The sequence below is a fragment of the Cupressus sempervirens genome, chromosome 11, assembly GCF_028749045.1.
Source record: "Cupressus sempervirens isolate cs-2001-9-10 chromosome 11, ASM2874904v1, whole genome shotgun sequence".
NCBI lineage: Eukaryota > Viridiplantae > Streptophyta > Pinopsida > Cupressales > Cupressaceae > Cupressus > Cupressus sempervirens.
This window is the reverse complement of record NC_143128.1, coordinates 208,284,553-208,296,474: the sequence shown is the minus strand read 5'-3', so window position 1 is coordinate 208,296,474 and position 11,922 is coordinate 208,284,553. Positions and strand designations below refer to the sequence as shown.

Here is an 11,922-nt window from a genome sequence, read left to right as displayed (position 1 = left end):
AATGCTCAAAAACAATTAAGCCTTGATTTCAATTGTGGGTACCACAAAAAGAACTTTGAATTCTATAGAATCATTTTAATTGAGTTTGTGAGATGTATCGGTAATGAAATTATTGTTGGAACCCATTAAAAATCTAGTTTTTGAAATTTAAACTAAATTGAAATAAAAATGTGAAAATAAATTGTTCTTCCTCATCTTTCAGAATATATCAAATTCAAAATATTTATATTTTTTTTATATAAAGTTACCTAGGGTTTCAAAAACTTCCCCCATCATAGTTTATTCGAATAGAATATAAGCTAGGGAATGAGACACGATAGGGTACGGTGAAAAACATACATCCATAGTGGGTAGGGTCATGCCTTATCCAAACCCTATCCTACCCTGCTCCAAAACCCCATGTCTCTAGCAAGGTATTCAAGAAGTTTTTTGAAGGGCCCAATTAAAACAATATATGACACCCATGGCAGGTTGGTTGTCTTGTCAATATGATGATGGCAAAAATCTATAGGTCATCAATGCTTTCCCTGAAGTTTCTCATGTAGTAATGCATGAAACAATGTGAACCTGTGACATATGAAAGAACCGATCTTCTATAACTTACAACAAGCATTCAACAGGTCAATCTTTTAACAAAAGAACGGAAACTACTAGATAGACCCACAGTTTCACAATAGCTTCTTCAATCTAATAAACTTATCATAACGGTTATTCAACATGCAGAAAAAATAGGTGCCATAAATAGTTATAGCCATATATAATACTCAAACTACAAGAGGCCACGTGAAGCTTAAACTATATAATTTTCTCACCAGCCATAATGCCAATGAAAGTAAAGGTTGACTAGATCATACCATATAACTCTCAGCTGCCATATAGACAGGTTTGTTCATGCTATCAGCTACCAATGCAATTTGATATGTTCCCATCATGTTTATGATGCCTCCACTCTCAACCACATCATCTGGTCTAAAGATTACCAAATTCACTTTCTCCATGGTATATGCCATAGTTGAATCAACAATAAACTTAATAGGAACACCCACTGTGACAAGTTCCTTTGTCATCTCTATGCCTATGTTATCTGGCCTTCCTTCTAAAAATCTGGCCGATACCAATACCATAGAAATGAAGTCAAATGCTAAAATTTTTTTAAAGTGATCCTCTTTCATATACAAAAACTTGCTACCAAGCTAAAAAAAAATACAAAGAAATCACAAGCTCTATAAAATAATAGATCCAAAAAATATATCTTTGAGACCAAAACTCAACAAGTTTCAAGTAACCACTTGGCTGTAAGAGCTATCCTAAATTCAGTCAAATTTAGTCAATTCTCTCTCAAGAAGATAAATATGTCTTCCATCCGCACTTCATTGGATAGAAAAAAATGAGAAAAAAATACACAAACCATTATTCCATCAATATCTGTATCAATGCTCTTAACTAATTCAGCCCTCCCACAAATATTTTAGAGTTTTGTTGGTTGTGCAATGGTTAAATCTACAAAAAAATTCCATGTACATGTTTGTAAAATAAATCCTTAGGTTTGCATGTTGTCAGTTCCAAGGGGGAATCTAGCAGCTCATGGAATTCAGAAGATTATGGTTCAATTACTAAAGGGTCCCAAAGATTAAGTAATCCCAATATGTCTACTATTAATAGAGATTTAGTATCCAATATCTCAAAGTTTGGTTACGTCCAAAATACTACTCCAGCGAATAGAATGCAATATGATAGTTCTATTCATTCTACACCCACATCATCTGCCAGTTCATATAAACCAGTACACCAATTACTGATTATGCATAGTTTTTGATATTTGATATTTGAATTCTACATGTTAAATATAACTATAGACATAATATTAGTTTCAATCTCAAGAATTGTATATTCTATTCATATTTTATGTTATGAAAAGAACTCTCCAACCACAATTTTCTCGATTGCATAAAATGGTTGTATAAAAAACTTTGTTAATCATTCATCAAAATTTATATAATGTTTAGCATTCAACCTGAAAATGCAGGAGACTTCTTCTCTATTAAGTGAAACAAAATCACATTGATAGTGTTAGAAAAATTCTTCTAGTTAAGAGTAAGACCATTGATAGATGACTCTTAAACTCTATAATCTTAGCAATTGATAATATCTAATTAACAGTGACATCTAACTGATTTAAAGACTGGTAATTTCAATCAAAATCTAATCAGGAGAAAAATATCAACATAAATTCCATCAGTAAAACCTCATAAGAAGCAAAATCTCAAGGTAAATTCCATCACTAAAATCTTATCAGAAGTTAAATCTTAAGATCAATTGCATCACTATAATCTAATCATGATAAATTTGAATGCAATGAAATAAATTAAGCTATTTCCATCAGGTCAAAACTTTAAAGTAGCTACTCCACAAACTTTTGAGGACTAAGTTTATTGAACAACAAGGCACTTGTTGAACATTTTTAAGACGATATACACTTCATAGGTTTTCCCTACAAAATTTATGGTTCATTACCACATCCTTGTAAAATTTGATAGATAAAGTCAACAAAGCATCTCTCAGTATCAATACATTCTGATTCAAATGTAAAACAAAATAAGTTCCATTGGAGAAAAAATATAATGCTTGACCTTACAGTTATGTAGTGCACCAGGGATTGATGTAATTGGCTTATTCATCAATTATCATATTTCTCACATCCACCGCTCCAACAAAAACTAGTGAATGTAGAGAAGTCTAAAAAATTGAAGCCCAGAAATATTTATGATAAGCCATGGATGGAAGACTAAAAACGAAATTGACTGTACTTCTTATTTGATCATTATTCTAATTTACTCATCCTGTAAGACTGTTAAAGTCCTCAAATTTTGAGATTGTAATCTTGGTATAAGGATAATAATATTGTTAAATTTTGAAGAAAAATACATAATAATAAAGAAAAAATTATCGTAGAACACAGAAGACAAGAGATACCCTGGGAAAACCCTCCTACTCGATGATGTGATCTCAATGGAACTTCGCAAACACTGTTCCAGGCTTCTTGTCAGGTCTATTGGACACTATTGGTTATGAACAACCCCCATTTAGCATACTACTTTCATGCTTTGAAGTGAGGGTTTGATAAAACCAAAATTGACTCCTTTTGTATACATAGTTGTTAAGTTTTGTTTTGCCAAGTCTTGTACTTGTGTTTATTTAGCATTGTAGGAGATGCTGATGCTCTTGACTAACTTACTCAGGCCTAGAATGACCAAACAAAACAATTCCATACTTCTTTGTCCAATCGCTTTCCAAACAAAGAAATTGCAGAACTAATGACTGTTCACGTGATTGAAGTTTACAAACAGCATAAAATCAGTCAAAAACTTGGCTTTGGCATTCAATCTTGTGCAATAACTTGCTTCCAACCCGTACAACTTCCTTTTGAAAAGGCTTATATGTGTTTTAGTGATCATTCAAAGTTTTAGAAGGGCAGAGATAACTGTTATGTGAAAGCACATCACTTATTTGCCTAAGTTGCAACAGTGCAATTTTTCAATTCTTGCAAAGTTGACATCTTCATGACAATTTTTGGCTTCCTTGCCACAAATGGATGTAAAATGCATATTTAAGACTTCTCCCATCATATTCCACCTATCTCCATGCTGCTTGCCATGTTTTTGTTGTTTTTGTTGTTTGACCATCTTTGACCGCCTTGGAAGATCTTATTCCACCTATCTCCATGCTGCTTGCCATGTTTTTGTTGTTTTTGTTGTTTGACCATCTTTGACCGCCTTGGAAGATCTTTGAGATTTTGACAAGGAAAATGCTTCCAAGATGCAACATAAACCAAAATCAAAGTAAAAACACACACCTGGGTTGTTGATGCAATCCTTATTCTATATTAATGACCCAAACCTTTTAAGTTTTTATAGTTAAGGTAAGGCGATTGTGAGATACAGTACACGATAAGGATCAGATAAATCTCATGTAATGGTTATCCATATAAGGATAAGATAAACTCATATCAGAGGTGGTTGTCCAGCTGATGGAGAATGTTGGCGAACATTTGTCCTTATGAAAGTGCTTATATTATGAAAGTTCTTGTATTATATTATATGTATCCTAGATCAAATCATAATCTTTCTAGTGCTCAAATCAGAACTTATAATGTTCAAGTTATACCTAGATTAAGTTGACAACAATTCATAATGCACAATTTAAATTTATAACTAGGTTTGCATATTTGAAGATCTTCATCTTGCATATATGCTTCAGGAAAAGAGTATGAAAAATAGCTAATCTGCTATCTAATTGTTTTGCCTCTGTTCTTGATAAGAATCTACTATATTTCTTGGGCATTTACAATTCTATTGCTATCTTATATAATCCTCAAGGAAGGAAAATAGTTATTTTTTCAGTTTTTACTGTCCAATGGCAGTGGGTCTTGACTATGCACAAAAACTATATTTTTAAATTTCACGAGAAATACCTGTCAAATCACTATAATGTCACACTAATGTCTAACATCTCCTTTCAACTTGGGGCTATCCCATCCTTGAGACATTCCAAGGACAGGAACAACATGCGAAAAGGCTTTGCCATTTTGTCAAAAAGAAAAGTTTACAATTTTTATTTTTTCTATATTTTGAATATGGAAAATATGCTTCCTCTTTGTGTTATGTAAAGTTTACTATATTTTAACAATTGTCCCTTGTTGTCCCTTAAAAAATGGCTATTTTTCCCATTCCCAAAATGATCCCCCATCGCTGCTCTACCACAGATGTACCAACTTGCAGGGGATGAGTCTCTCCATGCTTCACAAGTGGAAAGAATCATAATCTCATAAAATGTATTTTTTGAGAGTCAACAAGATTGCAAGACACAGTTACATAGCAATAATGATCTTTCAAAAGTCAATATGGCATCAACAGATCCTGAATTTGTAGAGGGATTTGAAAATCTTGATAAGCTCAAAGAATTTAGTAGAGGGAGTAATTATGTTCACCAAACATCACCAGCAAAAATAGTATTTCCATAGATGACAACCAGTTACAGGGTATCCCCTGGTTCTAGCATTTATGACTGCATTCTGGAATAGAATCAGGACGCCTAGAAGACAAATTTGTATTTAAGTAGCCATCCTTCCAAAGTCTATTGTCCAATGAGAAAGCCTGAACTTGCAAAGGCATGCAAAAAACCTGGTAAGCTATATGAAGAGGGTATTGTTACAACCTAGAGTTGTCATTGCACCAAAAGATTGACCTATCAATGCTTGATACAACCAATAGACTTATAGAACATAGGAGGCGGTTAAGCCATGTCACAAATCCCAAAGAGGAATGTTGATGGTTAGTCGAACAATCCCCCCTCAGTGTTACCCGAGGAGATTTGAACCTATGACCAAGCTTTGATACCATTTGTTACAAGCTAGAATTGTTGTTGCACCAAAAGATCGACCTGTTAATACTCAATACAACCACTAGACTTATAGAACACAAGAGGTGGTTAAGCCATGTTAGGAATCCCAAAGGGGAACGTTGACAATTAGTCCAATAGGTACTTCCTTGAAAAAATCCAAGGACACAAGAGATCATGATTTACTCTGTGAGTCACTAGCATCAAGAATTATAACTTCAAAAATTGTGTATGGTGATAAAAGGAATAGTTGATCTTTTGAAGAAAAACTTTTGGTATGAAATAATCTTATGGAATTAAGACTATTTTGTGAAGAGCATACTATTTGTAAAGAAGAATCAAGAATACTCGAACTTGTGGATAGCTTGAAAATTCTAAATGACAGATTACAAACAATGCAATGCAATTTGCAAGGACTGGCTTCAAACCCACCATAACTGGATGGTGATATATGTAATAAATTGATATCAATAGCTATGGACATTTATGTGTAAGTGATTTTTATTATTATTAGGGCACAAATAATCCTTAAAAAAAGCGGATATTAACTCTAAATTAATGCAAGTTAGTTACACTTCTAATATTAAGCTTTATATTGTGCAATTCTAAACTTAATCCTCTATGGTACCCATCTTTAATTGTTTTTGTTTTTATATTCAAATCTAGAATTGTTTTCCAATTATTTTTATCATGTGGTTAGCACAGTCTGAAAAAATGTATGCCAAAAAACTATAGTTTGGAACCAATCAAGTGACACAAATTTTACACTATAGGAGTTGCCAAAATGTATGACTACATTATATTTTGGTGGCATAGACCTTTTTGTTCAGATAATATATTGTAAATCAAAGAAAATAGTGAGTCTATAGGGTTTTCTACAATCTTAGCAAGAAATATGTTTTGTTTTGCAAAATGTCAGGTTAATATATATAAAAGACTATGTAAGATTTCTAGAATGTGTTTTAGCTAATACCAGGGGACTTTTCTTTTTATTTACTCATAATCCTATGGTTTTAGATATGAAGAAATTTTTTAATCTTGAGCTCCCTAACAGGTCGGAAGGAATTTTTTGGCCGTTGTTAACATGTATTCCTAATGTGTTGGTCATTGATTGTTATTTGTAAAACCTAGATCCATGGTTACCATGTGCTACTGAAAAGACCAATTATTTCCAACCAATCTTAGGGATGACATGTGCTTTTGAGTCATAGACATGCAATTTGATATTTAAATTTTCTATCCACTATTTGTTGTAAAAACCTGCAGCTATAGTCTTTTTTACTTCTTTTTAAAAGAGAAACATATATTCATGTATTTGTACTCGACTATGTTTAGATGAAATGTCAATGAGATTGATATTTCATTGCATTGAGATATATACTTCTTGAGTGTACAGTTAAATCTATTGGGCTACGTCCCTTATTTCACAAGAGTATAATTCTTTATTCAGTGATCTGATTTTGGTGCCTTATTACTAGTAGTAGCACTATCATTTTTTTAAATTTCAATATAGCTCAAATATTGTGGAAATAAAGTTGTAATATTAATAGGGGTCCTCAGTATTTTGCCCGGTAGCATTTTCTCTTATAGCTAAAGAAGGTCTATTTGTTGGGGCCTCTACCTACAAAAATAGTATCTCCCTTCAATAAAATACAATAGTCCATTCTATGATTAGATTTTGGTGTATTATTACTAGTTCTAGCTATCATTTTTTAATTTCAATGTAGCTCACATCGTGATAATCATGTTGTTATTTGACAAATAGCTTTTTTATCTGTAGCTATTTTAGAAATCCAGCTTTGGAAAATTCTAATTAGTGTTTACATATTGCATTGTCATATTTTCCAGGTTTCGAAAGAGGAGGGAGTGAAGCTAGATACACAAGATAGTGGGAGGGCTTCCAAAGACTCAAGTTGGAATCCTATAAGTAATATCTTAGAAATTCATGTCACTAGACCAGAGTAAGTTGAAGAAAAAAGAAAAAATCTTCCAATCATTATGATGGAGCAGGAAATTATGGAATTTGTGAATCAACATCCTGTTGTGATTATATGTAGGGAGACTAGATGCGGTAAAACTACTCAAGTTCTACAAGTACGATTCCTTATTATAATTTCCCAGTTTCTCATTATTGAAGAGTTACTAGAATTCCTTAATTGTGTTTCCCAAGCTGAATTGAATGGTACATGATGCCTTACAACTGAACATAGATTTTTTATTTAAGTTTTTTCTTGAAGTTGTATTTGGTTCAAGCAACTACAAAGAAAAGACAAGAATTATGTGTCACTTAGCCCCAACATGTAGCAGTTCTTTCTACTTCCAAGAGAGTGGCTTACGAATTGTCCCTTCACCTTTGAAAGGAAGTTAAATTCCAAGTGCGACATGATTAAAGAATGTGAGGGAACAGTTCCATCAAGTTTATGACTGATGGAATTCTGTTCCGTGAAGTGCATGTAGAGAGTTTATATCTGTCATATCTATCTAAGATGACTAGAGAAACTTGTGGCTTCCATTCTGTAGAATATTTAATAAAGACAAATTTGCAATAGTTATGACATTTTTTGTTGTGTAAACTTAGTTGATTTGTCGTCACAAAATTTGTTTACCTATAACGTGTCTAATAATGAAGCCCAATGCTTTGCCATGCTTATCATTGACTTGCATACTTTAGTATGATGTACATATTATGGAATCCTAATGCTTTGCTTTGTTCCCCACAATATGATTTTATATTGAGGATCTACTCAATCTTTGTGTTGGATGAGGTTCAAGAGAGAAGTTTGAATACAAACATCCTTATTAGAATCTTTCACGAATTACACCTGTTTGGTAAGTTTTATGATTTTATATTTTGCATTTACAATTATATATGCATTATTGCCTAAAAAGTCAAAATAGGAAATCAATACAAAATCATACTCTTATTTGTTCCATATTTATTGGAGAATATATACAAGGAACAATAGAAAAAAATGTCTGGCAGAAAAATTCTAAATAGCGAATCTTGAAAACTTGGTTAACCCATTGAAACTTGTTTTAATGACTTCAACGTTGAGGTTTGATGATTTTGTTTTAAATGACAAATTATTTCATGTAATACCACTTATTATATAAGTGCCTACAAGATTGGTTCCAATGATAGTGCATTTCTCTGTCAAGACATAACTGGTAGATTATTTTGGAAAGGCTTATAAAAATGTTTTAGCTATTCACAAGAAGTTGCCACCAGGTGGTACATTTTTATTTGTGATAGGGCAATGGGAGGTAGAATTCTTGCGTAAGAAGCGGAAAAAAAGCATTTGGGGAAATGATCAAAAGCAATGCCAAACTAATGGGCCTTCCTCATGGGACAAGCTCATTTTCAGATGTAGATGAGTTAGGAAATCAACCTGACATGGAGGAAATGGTTCAAGTTGTGGATGTCGCTGATGAAACAAAAAAGTCCAACAAAGGATTTATGGGTTTAATACATATGATGATGATGAATTCGATGATAAGTTAAGGGAAAATTTAGAACTTTTGATATTGGCTTTGATTTAGATTCAGATTCAGATAGCAAAGAAGAGCTTCTTAATAATGAAAATGACCCCCTTGATAGAACTTTGCAAAGTGCATCTTGCTTAGAGAACCAAGATGTGTGAAAAAACCCTAAGATATACAATAAAAATTAAAAAGTTTAATTTTGTTTCTAAAACCCTAAGATATGCATCAAGAAAACATTCAAACACCCTAATAATGAGAAGAGAAAAATCATACGTACTGAGATAAGATAAAAGAACATTTTTTGATCCACCTTCATGAATTCTTGGTGCACACAAATAAGAAGAATACAGGAGCTTTCACGACTACTGTATTTTCCATGAACGGACTTGGAATTCTCGCTGGAAGCAAAATTAAGATAACTGTGAGTATTACATGGTGTAGAGTATAATACTCTTGTTTTGAAAGCAATTCAAACTGACTAAACATGGGAAAAAACCTGTTTGTGTGCCACAAATTACATTGACTCGATTTTCTTGTGCTAAATAACCAAAGAAGCAATGAAGGAAATTGAATTGAAAATCTCTAAGAAACATACCGAATATATCGTGAATTTCTTCAACCCTCATTTTTTCTCCAGTGAAGGTGAGTTTGCCGCCAATCCTCTATCTTCCGCGCTTAATCAAAAATTGAAATTAAATTTGTTTTGTCGTATACAACACCCTAATATCTCGTATGGGTACTCTATTTCGATCATTGATATTAATGAATTAAAAATTATATAATTATTCTATTTTTTATTTTTAATTAATTAATAACTTGATTAACTAATATATTTTAGCTAATGCTTAGAAGATGGTAAATTCATCTTGTCCTTAACTTCTAGTTTAAGAAAATTAAAATAGTTTTGGTTTTACATTCAAGATAATTAAAATAATAATTTAAGTTTTTAAAGATGATGGTAAATTCATCTTGTTTTTAACTTTTAATTTAAGAAAATGAAAATAGTTTTAGTTTCAAATTGAAGATAATTAAAATTAAAATTTAAGTTTTTTAAATAATATGTTAATTTTGTCTTAAACGTTTTAAATTTTTGAATTTCTTTTTTATTTGGGGTAGTTTTGGGATGGTTGACCTTTAAAATATTCTCGATGTTTCATCGATGAGTCTGTGACAATCGCCTAGATATAATGAGTCCTAATTGATGTTCTATTCATCCTCATGAGAAATGGGTTACAATCAAACCAAACATTTAAGGACTTGTCAAAGATTGAATGGCTCATTTGATAGGATTGAGGAACCTATCATATATTATTGATTCAATGGTTTCATGTTTGAGGGATGTTGTTATGTGGAAAAGCCTTTAATATGTTGTTTACATGATGAAATGGTGATTGGATCAATAGGATCCTAAGAAAATTGATTGGTTAGTATGATTCTCTACATCAATTAGAAGGGATTGTTAAGCTCTTAACATTGCAAAGAGTAACCCTTTTGTTTGGAGTGAGGTTGTTTGTTGAAGAGTGGCTTGTGGTGAACGTGGTATTGTTGACACAAGCTTTGGCATGATTATTAAGAGCAATAGTAAAGGATAGTAAGGAATTCAGGGAAATATAAATTGATCAATAAAGTCATAGTGTTTGAAGGTCTTGAGAGACCTAAAGGTGGAAACTAACTTCCTCTTGAACCCCTTTAGGTGGGTATTATCCCAAAAAGTCAAGAAGAATGACACATTTTACTAAGGAATTGTTTTGAATCCAAACCCTACTAATCACAATCCATGGGGTTAGGTTCAGTACCTAGATGTACGGAAAACAAATATCAATTAGTCATATTATAATATTTACAAGAGAAAAATAAAGTCATATGGAATCTCATACATAATTAGCCACGAAGGTCATTGTCATAGAAGAAAATAAAGATTATAAATAATAAGAAGACCTTCAATATTGGTGGAAAAAGACACTAATAAAAATTAAATGCATCTCAAACAAATATTAAAGGAAAGATTGAGGTTTTGCAATTGGAAGCTTAGTGAAGTTTAAATAGAATAATTTTGGTATGGATATTATACATTTTAAACTGATAATGTATTAAATTAAGATTAATAAACAACACACTAATAAACAAACAAATTGAAACAAAAATCACAAATCTTAATCAAGGTCCTTAGATATGATGCTTTCCATTGAGTACCTAATATTTGGGTACATGTACCAGTACCCACTATGTAGTACAGAGGTATGGGTATGAGTACCCATGCAATACATGAATTCATTAATATTCTAAAATAACAAAATAAGGAAATGTAGATTGAATAATTTTGGTTCTCATACATATCTATTTCTATCATATACTCTTATATTTATCATCTAGAATTTGATCTATCTTGTTATAGTGATGAAATATAATCATGCCTCTATAAATTCAATTACATGCCTTATAGAGAATAAAATCATTGTCATTTCTTATCCTCTAATGATAGCACATGTCACTTGTTTGGCATGTTTCATGTCATCACAAGATCAATGTCAAATCTCTGCATTCTCTAACAATGAAATGCACTAAATATTTTCAAACAACTTAAAGCCTTTCCCAATCATCAAAGCAATCAGAAGAAGAAATGCAAAATATTCCAATTATCTATGAAAGTATAAAGGGATTTAATTCATTCTACTATAGATATTAGGGGAAACTAATAAGCATTAAAATGTTTTTCAAATGGAAGAAATAATTTGTCTATGTTAGGCATAATATAAATGTATTGCCACACTTAAAAAAATTATGACAAATCCTAATCATTAAGGGAATAAGATAAAATAAACCTAATCTATTTATTTAAAAAAACCTTAGAGAAAGTACAAAAGACTAATTATTAGCGACTAATTATCCACTCACTTATTTAATCATTTACTTGGTAGTGTATTAGTTACTTCTATTTAGGTGACTGATTATAACTGACAAATTATCCAGACACTTATTTAGTCACTTATACTTGTAAATTGTAAAGAAATAGTGGAATGTGATTAGTTTTAATCATGTGAC

General features: G+C 31.7%; 1 long non-coding RNA gene across 1 annotated transcript; it reads right to left on the bottom strand.

Annotated features, from left to right (window-relative positions):
• Nucleotides 1–862: 862 nt before the first annotated feature.
• LOC149528899 (uncharacterized) lies at nucleotides 863–9,463 on the bottom strand. Its single transcript, XR_016359227.1, has 3 exons — nucleotides 9,377–9,463; nucleotides 9,158–9,278; nucleotides 863–1,104 (listed from the first exon to the last, which is right to left on the bottom strand). It is a non-coding gene; the product is annotated as an uncharacterized LOC149528899 (long non-coding RNA).
• Nucleotides 9,464–11,922: the final 2,459 nt, after the last annotated feature.